The 13,121-nt window shown below is 40.7% G+C and overlaps 1 protein-coding gene across 5 annotated transcripts in view; it reads right to left on the reverse strand.

Annotated features, from left to right (window-relative positions):
* Positions 1 to 13,121, reverse strand: part of LOC143973958 (transducin-like enhancer protein 4) — a 165,263-nt gene that overhangs the window by 73,726 nt on the left and 78,416 nt on the right. The gene's annotated exons all lie outside the window — the stretch shown is intronic.

Raw genomic sequence — 13,121 nt, forward strand, 5'->3', positions numbered from 1 at the left:
GTGTGCTCTTTAATGTCCAGAATAGAGACCAGTTTGCTTGTCCTGTCCATCCTGGGAGCCTGACAAGGGGGAACCATCTGCTATGGGGAGCCCAACTGGTAGTCGGGATATGAAGATGATATCCAGCAAGCTGGGTCCCCTTTGGCATTGGGAAGAGACCAATCTACCCATCACATGAGGTGATGGGTCAAATCCAGGCACTACAGCACTACCTGGTCACTATGTGTCTTGTGTAAAGCCAAGACCCCAAATCATAGAAATTAGGGCTGAGAAGGCTTGAAAATCCACAAGAGAAGGAGAGATAATTCTAGAGGAGGGTTCCCCATCACTCCATACACCCCTGACTGGAGGAAAGGGGTGTACTTTCACTGTTAAAATTAAATCCAAAATGAGTAGCCTTTTTAGCAAGGGCTTTAGATGAACTGTCTTGAATAATGGTGAGAAGTAGCCACCTATACCAGATACCTGGGAGGCTCTACCCAGTCAAGCATTTCACATTTTCAGTCATTTAAAAAGGGATGCAGAGTGTAAAGCCTAGTGCACACTAGTAATTTATTTTTCGTTCAACCTAGCAGGTTAGTACACCAACATTAGTACAATGAGCTCCGCTGCTCTTCTATTGTGTGTTCTGACAGAGGGACACCCAGGACACTCTTGTCAGCACGCTCAGCCAGTGGCTGAGCGCGCTGATCAGAAGCCAAATGGGCAAACCTTTTTTGGTAATGTCAGCTTCTGTTGGACAGACTCCCGTATACACAGGCCTAATCTCAGCCACTTTCTACTGAAACTGCCAATGCCACCGGACTTTGGGCCAGTATGTACAATGCTTAAGAGTCCTAAAAATTTACGGACTTTAGAGGAAGTCATCCAGGCATCCAACAATGGGGGTGACAAGAAAAAGCACTAGCGTGAAACAAAGACCCAATGTTCTGGAACGTAGTATGCGCCTCTGAAAGATGTTGAGGGGCCAAGTCATGATTTTGGTAAAGGACAGGCAAAGCAGCTCTCAGGTGATCTTTTAGGTCAGGAAATCCCTCTAGGGAGAGGAATGCTGTGGAGTACCATGTACCATGAGATTGCACAGAACCAAAGCGCAGGGGATTCTTCTGAAAAAGGGGCGAGTGTCCTAATAGGGAACACTTAATTTACTCCCAGAGCTTAATCCATTTTCAAGATCATTGGTTAGGCTGTGGTTGAGATCACGCATTATTTCTACTCTCCAATGACCGATCGTGGGCTTTATAACAAATGGTTAATCTGAGGTTGCAAAAATAAGTGATAGGAGGGGGGGACTAGTCACACAGAAGTGCAATCAAAGAATTGCCTGTGTAGCAGAAAATGATACATAAATATATAGTTAAAAAATAAATAAATAGCCATAACCGTTGAATTTGTGTATGAGACAGTTATAAAGACATTACCAGAGCATTTATTTCAACAATCTCTCAAGATTACATTTTATGAACTTTATTTACTTGTAAGGCCTCATTTCACACCAGCAGTGTCAAACCTGTGTTTATATCCATGTAGCGGACATTTCTAAAAACACATAAATGCATGCAACGGTGCCATTTGCACTGGTTTGTTTACCTATGGTTTAGGTCTGGTCAAGTTTAGCTGCATGAACTTTTGAGAACACATTTCCATATGCCCTTCCACATTACTCTTTTACACACCATTATAACCAGTGTCCAGACAGGTGCTTCAGCACCAAAAAGTGAAAGGCAAGTACCCCATGAGTTCTGAAGCACTATAGCAGCATAGATTGCCAATCTCGCCCTTACAGTGCTCTCCACTTGGTGAAGCACGCAAGACGGCACCTCCCCTGCCTATGCCTTGGCGTGGCCTTGATTAGAATGCAAGACATCAGATCAGTCATATTCCACTCCTGCTGGCCCAACAATCCACCATTTTAGGAGCTGGTGTTGTGTCTGTGCTGAGTAAAATGGACTGCCCATGTACCTGCAGATCTCCAGGGAGGTAGGGAGTTCATTGTACTTTACAGCAGGGAGTCGCACACATTCACTATTGCAGACATTTTGGTGCATCAATATAATGCATTGTTAGGAGGAGCTCTATGTTCTAAACTGACACTTATCCTTTAAGTAGTAAATCTATTGTTCCATTTTCCTGTAACACCAGATGGAAATCAGATGTTTAAAAAAAAAAAAAATTGAGAAGCAAAACTTTTTTAATATACATTTTGATCCTTAAAGGCTTTTTTTTTATTCCTTTTTTTAATTTTATTTTTCACATCGAAGAATCTCGGGGGAAATGACAGCAGAATGAATAACGTCTTCCATTCAGACTGCGGGAGAATGAACACACAGAGAGAGGCAGCCATTTCCTGGGAAAAGATAGAGCACTAATGAGAAATGACTTGCTGCTCATTCAGACAACAGTTCCCTTTGTGGTTGGGGCTTCCTGGCTGACAGGAACCCAGTGCCTCTTAATAGGATTTCCATATTATTTCTAACACCTGCCTACAAGTTATTTGTTTACATTGAAGGAGGCAAAATACTCAGATCAGACATCTGCTTCCAGTTCAGCTATATCTTAGCAAAGCATCAAGAAAGTAGCTTTGTTGCCATGGTGACTTCATTCTCTCCCAGTTGCCTGCCATACATTAACATTTCCAATTTTATTTTGCTATTCAGTAAGCTGAACAGCTTTGAGTTAGGGGAAGGTGGGGAGGAAAAAAAAAAAAAAAGAACTTTTCAGATTGTAATACAAACAAAGTTTGCAGTATATCTAAATCAATTAAGTGATCTGCAAAAAGAGTGTTCCTTATGAATGGTTTCTGGTTAGACTTGACTGAGCAAGCCTCAGCTTTGGATCAATGTGGTTAGCGCTGTGCAAACAGAAAAGTCTAGCTCTCTCCCCCCCTTGTACTTAGCTTGTGTGTTCTTTCCATAAAGAAAACACACCACTTCAAACAATGGAATACTTTGCATAACCAAGTCTGAATTTACCTAGCTATTCAAATGAGAACAGCAGAGAAAAAGCACCAAGCTATCTGCGGTTTTTAAGAGATAGCTCAGTGCTTTTTATTTTTTTATTTTTTTTAACCAAGAGATTCAGAACTTCTATTTCAACCAAAGAGTGAAAATCATGACAAATTTCAATCATAGAGCAGGAAACGTTAATGTTATGATTAATGTAAATCAGGGCTCAAAAGTGTACAATTAGGGTTTCCTGCATAGGATTATGTCTTTTTGTTCAAATGTTTAAAAGCAATATCATCTCTTATTGTGAAAACTCGAAAAAGTAAAAAAAAAAAAAACAGCATAGAACTAATGACTTTTCGAAAGATACAGGTCTTCGCATGGTCATTAGGTTACTACTCATTGAGTTACTTATCTGAAACTTGTATGCAGCAAGTGAGTTACTCACCTGCATATTTCAGCAGCTAATTGCATTGGGAAAAAAGGCCTGCAGCTTGCAGAACCAAAATGGTGGCTTGCAGTTTGAACTTTTCTAAAAGCCAAATTCTGGGCAAAAGATGCATTCACTCTGATCCATTCCACTCCCATCTAACTGATCGTTGGCACTTTTTTTTTTAGCAACTCCATCTAAATGCCATTTTTACTTCCCTAAAAACAAAGTCCCATGACGTTCCAGTCTTGCCTTGTCTTCTGTTTATAAGGGGTGGTAAAGGTCAGCTTATGGATATCCATATCACTGCTTGACAGAGCTTTTTCGTTTGGGTGTCCGGCAGTGGGGTTCTCTCAAGATCCAGAAGAGGAGTGACATTTGTGTGAAGTGACCAGTTGGCACAGGTACATTTACAAGTGTGGCTCTCCGCACCCAGAAATGGGCCGGGGATAGACCACATAGCAGTATTAGAAGATAAGGGGAAAAAATGCAGGATGGATTACAGGGGGTTAGGGCTTCAGCATGGGAGGAAGTTCATACTTTGTTCAGAGTTGAGCTTTAAAAATGCATATAGGAACAACCAACCAGTTTGGTTCCATCCAGACACTGCTGTACTGCAAGGTGAAATCACCATTTGTAGCAAAAGGATGTTCACGTGACCAAGAATAGGGTTGAGGTTTTATGCTCTCCTCAAGCTGTATAAATACCTGCACCCCCTTTACCGCTTTTAGTTAATTAAGGATGTATTTTAAAACAACGCAGGGAAAATCAAGTATTTAACATGCTTGTTTATGATTAGTGTTTTCCTCCCCATAAATAGATCTCTGAACAAAAAAAAAAAAATTGACTACTTCGGGAAGAGTCAATTTCCTTGCACAGAGATGTCACCTTTGTGTCTAATTACTCTGTGCTGGCCCAGCGCCTTTACCTCCCTAAATAACCTTTTATGCAGTTGCCACAAAAAAAAAAAGAGAAGAGGAATGTTACAAAGTGTCACTTGAGGTAGTTAAAGAAATGTTTTCTAAAGAGTCCATGTTTGGACCAAAAAAAAAGGGTTATTTTATCTTTTTAGAAAAAATAAATAAATATGGAGAGGTGAACAAAAATTGTACAACCTCCCCATCCGGTTCCTGCTATACCTACCTCCTATGGGTAAGGAGCTTCCAGTGCCCACGCAGCCAGTGTAGCAGTCAAGGGATTTGAAATCCCCTCTCATCTCCCTCCTAGGGCTCCTGAAATAGATCAGTCCAATGCCTTATGCTGGTGCTAACCAATGATCCACTCTGGAAGTGCTGCAGAAAGGAGAACAGGGATTTCAAATCCCTGGGGCACTGCACCAGCTGCATGGGGACAGATCTCATCACCTACAGAGATGAGTACAGTGGGGACCTGGGGGGGGGGGGGGGGGGGGTGAGGATGGTGTACAGTGTCCCTTGACCTTTTCCATTTTTTTCTGAAAAAGTGAACTTACTCTTAAGTGTATTTCCACCTTTGCAGAATCCCTCATTTTTTTATGCATTCCAATTCACACTGTATACCTAGATAGAATGGAAAAAATGGTTCTGAATGAAAACAATATAATTTGGCTACAAAACTGGAACTAGACTTTTAAATTTAGTTACCTTCAGTCCTGCCTTATGGCTAGCAGCCACACCCTGCCATTAGGGAACCTGTGGTGACAGAAGTATAGGAACTGCTACATTCATTTTTAATTAGGTAGAAGCCCCAGCGCCATCACCCTAAGTCTAAACAAGCATGCAGTCAGTAAAGTCCAAACTCCCATCCTCTATACTGGTTTCAGATCAAAGATGCAGTAAAGCTAGGATTAGAATGACAGATGTTTACAAAGTCAGCAATGACAGTGGCTATATTTCCACCCAAACAGGTTTCCTTTGAGGTACCCATAGACATTAGATAATCAGCATTGCACTAAGCCACGTTTGGACAGGGCAGATGACAATTGTTATGTCTTGGGGTAGAGGTAGAAATTACATACACGTTTTCTGAAGCCAAATACACATGTTAAGGTCACAATAAGTAATGTTAGTACAGCAAATCTTCCCTCGCCCCCACTGAGCTAATGTGTTCTGACAGGGTGACTGACTGCTTCTGTCAGACACACTGTACACACTGTCCGAATGTGGGCAGGTTCCTGAAGTGGTTGCGATTTAAGTCTGGGCTCTGGCTGGGCCACTCAAGGACATTCAGTTTTCACATAGCCACTCCTTTGTTACCTTGGCTGTGTGCTTAGGGTCGTTATCTTGTTAGAAAATTAATCTTCTCCCCAGTCTGAGGTCCAGAGTACTCTGGAGCAAGTTCATCAAGGATGTCGCTGTACATTGCTGCATTCATCTTTCCCTTGATCTCGATTAGTCTCCCAGTTTCTGCAGCTGAACAACATCTCCACAGCCCAATGCTGCCACCAACATGCTTCATTATAGGGATGGTATTGGCCAGGTGAGCAGTGCCTGGTTTAATCCAGACATGACGCTTGCCATTCAATCTTTATTGTTACATCAGACCAGAAAATTTTGTTTCTCATGGTCAGAGTCCTTCAGGTGCCTTTTGGCAAACTCCAGGCAGGCTGTCATGTGCATTTTACCGAGGAGTGGCTTCCACGTGGCCACTCTTACAGGCTTCTAGGTGGAATACTGCAGAAATGGTTGTTCTTCTGGAAGGTTCTCCTCTTCACAGAGAAATGCTGGAGCTCTGTCAGAGTGACTATCAGGTTCTTGGCCACCTGCCTGACTAAGGCCCTTCTCCCCCAATTGCTCAGTTTGGCCGGGCGTTCTGCTCTAGGAAGAGTCCTGTTGGTTCCAAACTTCTTCCACTGACGGATGGAGGCCACTGTTCCAATCGAGAAATTTTTCTGCACCCTTCCCCACATCTGTGCCACAACGCAATCCTGTCGGAGGTCTACAGACAATTCCTTAGACGTGGCTTGGTTTGTGCTTTGGCATGCTCCGTTAACTGGGGGACCTTATATAGATAGGTGTGTGTGCCTTTCAAAATCATGTCCAATCAACTGAATTTACCACAGATGGACTCCAATCAATCTGCAAAAACATCTCAAGGATGATCAGTGGAAAAAGGATGCTCCTAAACTCAATATTGAGTGTCATGGCAATGGTTGTGAATGCTTATGTGTATGAGATTTTATTTTATTTTTTAATAAATTTGAAAAGATTTCAAATAAACTTGTTTCACATTGTCATTATGGGGTATGGTTTGTTGATTTTTTTTTTTTTTTTTGAAGGAAAATAATGCATTTAATCCATTTAGGAATAAGGTTGTAACAAAGTATGGAAAAAGTTAAGCGCTGTGAATACTTTCCAGACGCACTGCATTTAGTACAAATAATCAGAAAGCATTCAGTGGAATGTCATTTATTTAGCAAAGATCATTACATTAAAACCACCCCCCCAAAAAAAATTCCTAATTCTCGTTAGTTTTTGTAGCTATCCATAGTAAATGGTTAAGATAAAAATGAAAGCGAATAACGCTTTCTAAGCATCAAAGCCTAAACTGGGAATACGTTCAACCCAAAATATCACTCAACTTCTTCCAAAAGTAAACAATAGGTTAAAATGCAAACAAGACCAAGCTCTAGCTTAGAACTGCTGCACACAAGATGCTTCCCAGAGGAACCTCTAATGTTGCTCTACTTCACTAAATAATACCTTTCCTTTTACTGTGCCTACAGGGAGTGACGAGAAGTCTCACAATTATAGATTCTGAACAAGACTGATTTCAGAGAGTACAAAAAGTGGAGATAAACACACAAGGTGGGTTAGCAACAAATGCACTCCAACATCAAGATTCCTTCCTAAAGACCCAGTCACATTTCAATACCTTAAAATGATATTCACATCTTAAACGCCACTTTTTTTATGCATTTTAAGTGCTTTCTGAATGATGTGCCCACTGGGGAAAAAAAGGGGGGGGGGGGGGGTGCAACCCTGCAAATCTTCCTAATATAGCTCTATATAGAAAGAGCATGGTCATGGAATCACAAAACAGGAGGTAAGATTAGAGCAGTGCAGGACTGCCATCGAAGTGCACAAATGAAATATGTAAAATTGAGATAACTACAGGTATCAATACGTCAAGACATGTACGTCTTGGCTACAGAATGCATAATCTTGGCATGTATAGAGACTTCTAACATGTATGCCTGTACTAAGAACCCATAGTGCCAGAGTCACCACTGACAGGTAAACAAACTCAATCCTTGTATTGAAAAACTACACTACACTACACTACACGGCCTCTGTTGCAAAAATTAAAACCAGACTGTACCCAAGGAGGCAGCATGGTGACTCATTTTTGTAACTTCCTATTTTTTGAGAATTTTCAAAGAAAATGTATGCAGTTTGTCACAGCAGGTTTGAAAGTATACATAAGAATATAACTAACAAATATACATATCACTGTACCTACACAGTAAAAATGACCATAGAATTACAGCAGATTTTTGGTGTCATCCTTATTAGTGCAAACAAAACAAACAAAAAAAAAGACACAGAACAATACAAGAACTTTAAGGGACAACAGATTATAGCTGCATAATCTTGAAAGCTGGTGTGAAGTACATGGTTTAGGATAGCAACTAACAATATAACACATAATTGCCGTCACCTGGACCACACATCAGTGTTTTAATAGAAAAGGGAAGAACAAAAAAAATAAAGGAAAATGAAGGGATAAGAAAGAAAAACAAAGTAAAGGAAGTTCAGGAGAGGAGAGTGAAAAGAAAGTGAGGGGATAAGGGGAGCGAACCATACCCATCCCTGCAGGACAGCCCCAACAATGCCCAAAGATCACTATAGAAATACAAGGCAGTGCCAATGCATCTATTAAGGTCATTGAAGAGAGTCAATGAAATGTCAGGGGTGGCAAACTTTGTTAAAGGGTTAGTTCACCTTTACCAAAAAGATAAGGGGGGTTGGGGGCATTAATAAAAAACAAACTGCATCTTTGCCCTTGTACACACGGTCGGAGATTCAGACAACCAAATCCGGAGTAATTCCGACGGTATAATTCCGGAAGAGGTCCGGAAGTGATGTTGCATACACACGGTCGGACTAAGTTGTCGGAAAATCCGATTGTACATAACGCGATTATGTTATTTCGTTACGACTAGACTACGTTCAGGCTAGTAGCCAATAGCTTTGGTCTAGGAATTTGATCTGAGCATGCGTGGCACTTTGTCCTTCGGAGTAAGCTACACATGATCGGAGTATGTCCGATCGGAGCATTTTGTCTGAAAATTTTACCGGCAAGATGGAAAATTGGTCCGTCGGATATTCCGACGGAAACAGTCCGATGCAGATCACACACAGTCCGAATATCCAACAAAACGGTCCGATAGGAAACATTCCGACGGAATCTCCGACCGTGTGTACAAGGGCTTTGACTAAAGTGTAATACTGCCCTTGCTATAGATGTTGGCCATTTACGTATCTCCTGAAGCCAGTTTAGAACATTCCCAGGACATTGCTGAGAGAGGCCTAGTCATTAGTGATCATATTCACCATCACAGGGGTGAGCTCTTAGGTGCTGAGCTCAGAGCTACTGCATCAGTGGACAGAGCATGCAATGGGGTGTGGGTGAACAGTAAAAACTGGGCCTATAGCAAGGGCATTATTCAACTAGTTAGAACTGCAGTTTTTTTTCTACTACTCTACTATATTTTTGGTAAAGGTGAACTAACCCTTTAAATTTAGAGCTAGAATTATTAAATCTAGCCATTAAAAATCTGAAGAAATAGATGCAAATACGCTTATAAAGATCTTCAGATGGCGGAGACGTGGTTTTTAAGGGCTATTAGGCATCTAGCTGCAGACAAAATGGGCTTGATCAATTTTGTTGCCAATTTGAGTTCTACATAGGCAAGCTCAAAAGAGAATCGGCTGGGTCTAAAAAGAGTATTGGGGAGGTAAATATGGATTCCAGAAGAGTTTTGGCTATTTCCCAAAAGGGGCATATGTTAGGACAATCGCAGTAAATGGGATATAGGGTCCCCAGAGACTCACTGCCATCTCTAACCAGTTGAATGCAACAGGTGTATAAAGAAGTACTAAGTGGGGTATTCATAAAAAGAATCAATATAAACTTTTTACTAAGGGGTACATAAAAGGTATTTTGTTTCCATTATCCCAGATATTCCCTCCCCCCCCCCCCCCCCCTATTCCTCCATATCCAGGGCATGAGTTACAGCCTTCTTTTTGGGCATCAATTTATGTTTGTGCGTTTTATAACAGCCTTTTTTTTTTTTCCCCTTTAGAGGCTGATTTATAGGGCCTTCCAATCAACATTTTTGAAGGGTTTTACAATTTGGTAGTTGCATGGTGACCATTTTAAATGCCATATAGCCTACCTAACAAAAATAGAAAAAAAAAAAAAAAAACCTGCATAAATTAAACCCAAGTCTGTTGGGGAGACCAGCGCTGAGAAAAGTCAAATGCCAGTTTTAAATCTCATCATTTGGTGCTTAAATCCTCTCCCCCTCTTCCTCCCTACTGCCATAGGCAGTGGCCCATCATAGTTAAAGCTATAGAAAGCAGTCAAAATAAATAAGGAAAAAAAAATGAACACTTTACTGCTGCGTGCCAAAACAAATGTACTATATAACAATATATGCATCTTAGCCCACAGACCTTTGTCATTGGGAAATATCCGTTACTATCTGTGGTGTAGTTCCTTCTTGAAAATGCTATGATTTTTTTTTTTTTTTTTTTTTTTGCCTTTAGCCATCATCTAAGCTGGTATCTATTACAGTAATTACAATGCTGCAATAAACTCTGAAGAATCACAAAGAGGAAGGATGACTATAATATGTTAACTTAAAATGTTCTAACCCACCAGAATATAATTCAAAAGGAACTGGAGGAAAAAAAAAAAAAAAAAAAAAAAAAAGCAGCTGACGGTGCTTTAAGCGGAAATCACGCTTAATACAAGAGCTTGGGGAAGATGGAAGGCTGTGACAGCATGTCTACAACTGCAACCAGTCCACATGAGCACAAAATACCACTTCCTCTTCTAGCCACAAACAAGCACTCATGACCTTGCTAGGTATCCACTCTCCGGAAATCACAAGAAAAACCAAAAAGATAAGCAGAGATGTCGATAGCTAAGATGCAAACCACACAGCAAGGGAAAAAAAATAAATAAAAAATCTTTATTAACAACGTTACTGAAAAGCAATCAATTTCCACAGAAAGAAATCAAGGCTATAAAAACAGGTGAGTAGTTTTGCTTCGCTCAGAGGCAATGCCCCCTTTATGCCAATAAGCAATGCAGCTTAATTACCCAAGTCATCTAGGGAGTTTAAATTTACATTTTACAAGCGCTTCTAAAAACCGCCCTATTTAATAATCTACGTTGTCAAGAAAACACATTCCAAGTGCTTCCGACAATTAAACCTGCTCAATGTCTTGTATAAATCAAGATTTTGCTACCATAACAAAATGTTACACGGGGGCCCGCAGAACAGTGCCCATATTCTCATTACATGCAACACTAATTACAAGAAGCCGATTTGGAATTTTCTGCGCATTAGAGGCTTTTAGGAGGAGCGGTGAAAAAATTTCAGGCACCATTAATTTAAATTTGTATTGAAATTTCCTTTTGACAGATGGCCAAAAATTACTTATTATTTAGAATATCAAAACTGTCTGCGTGGACGTTAGGAGCAGAGGAGAGGCAAAAATTTAAGAGACGGAAATTTATGCCATGTTTATTACCTGCTAAACGGTAAGGAGCAATGCATGAATAAATGATGCTTTCTAAGAGGGAAGGACCCCAGACAGTGGCAGATTCACTAGACAATGTGAGAACTGGAGAACCCTCTTAAGAAGGGCACACGAAGGAAGGGCTGATCAATAGGACAAGCAGCTAACTGCTACTCTGGGCATTGCTGCAAACATTTAAGGAAATTAGCAAACGCATTCACCTTGTAAGGCTGGCAGGCAGCCTCGGGTGTTGACACAACCTCACTCACAGTTTAAAAGATGATACACAGCAGAAAAATCTGTCAAACCACAATTTCTCAATCACCACATGTATCTGCATCGACTAAAAGGGAAGCTTCTATCCATTTATAGCAACACAACACAAAATTAACTGAAACACACTGGTTATTCTGCAGAGTTCCTTATCTTCTGTTACACCGATCTGGCTTTCAGCTGATTTTGCTTTTAGCTGAAACATTATAGGCATACTGAAAAATCTGCCATGGGTAATGCCAATTTCCTACTTTACAATCCGGGTTTAAAGATAACCAGCCCTCCTGACACAAACGCACAGATTATATACACTCCATATAGTATAAGCACTGATGTAACCTTTAGATCCCTTTCACACTGAGGCGCTTTACAGGCTTTTTTTTGCACAAAAAAATAGCACCTGTAAACTGCCTCTTCTGCAGCCCCAGTGTGAAAGCCCAAGTGCTTGCACACTGGGGTGGTATGCTTGCAGGACAGGAAAAAAAAAAGTCCTGCAAGCAGCACCTTTGGGGCCGTGGTGGAGCGGTGTATACACTTTCATTTTGGATAGCATAAGAGGATTAGAACCACTGACAGCTTATGTTTTGCCATCCATGTTCCGAGGAGATTTACCTTAATTTGCGGTCCCAACGCCAAAAAACGGGAAGTGAGAAAATCTCTGCAAATTAAAGGAATTTCTTGGGGACCACCGGGTCACCAGAACTAGTGTCCTCAATGGAAAATTTGCCCTTTATTACTTTTTTTTTCTGGGACAACCCAAAGTTTTCGGTTTCTTTTACTTTCACTTTTAATAAAAGCTAAACGGGACACAGAGAGGGTGAATCTCCTTAATGGGGGCACAGACCGCAATAAAAAAAAACATTCTAATCCATTTCCACTCTATCCAAAACTAAAAAGAAAAAATGTTGCCTTTAGTTATACTTTAAATCAGTTTTTGTTATCACATTGCAGTTAGATTTTAGATCTAAGCAGTACACAGGGCTCAAACCCCATCAACAGTGCAGTGCGAAGACCTTGGAGGCCAGTAGATGCTCCTGACAGACTTCTGGATTGATTTGTTCAAGATAAAATTTGATTACGCATTAAATCAAGCATAACTAGCAAAAGCAAGATTAAAGCAAAGCAGAACATGCTGGGAAAGTTTTGCAGCAGGAGTCAAAACAAACACCAGCCTACATTAAAGACTTGGAAGAGAGCTAAAAAGATAAATTAAACCCTTCAAGTCCTGTAATAAGCTGAAATACATCACTGTGCTGCATAGCACAGGTACAAATTTAAGCGAGAACAGCTGGAAAAGGCCCATACCCTTACTTTATAACTAAAGCCCCACCTGCTACTTTCGGCCATTTCCGGCCTGCAAGCATTTGCTGCAGTGTAGGGAAAACATTAGATCACTGTGCAGTGCTGGCACCTCTACAGCATGAATAATAAGTATGGTCTCCCCAATATTAGCTATGGGTGGAGATACAACCAATGCATTATGGTGCCGCAAGATGCTGCAGCTGTGCAGACATGCAAACTTGATACATAATCAGTTATCTGATTGTGGCTACGATAAGTGCAAATTCTGAGGAGGAGAAAGCATATAGCCACCATGAAAGAGGAAGTTGCCCACTTAGTAAAATCAACAGGTAATATATGCAAATAAAACAAAGCCACTTTAATAACAAAGATGCTGGTGGATGATGTTTAACCCTAGATAAATCAAGTATTCTCCAGTATCACATAGGAGTTCAATTT

The sequence above is a fragment of the Lithobates pipiens genome, unplaced genomic scaffold (genome assembly GCF_037356315.1).
Source record: "Lithobates pipiens isolate NorthernLeopardFrog02 unplaced genomic scaffold, aLitPip1_a1.2 Scaffold_13, whole genome shotgun sequence".
NCBI lineage: Eukaryota > Metazoa > Chordata > Amphibia > Anura > Ranidae > Lithobates > Lithobates pipiens.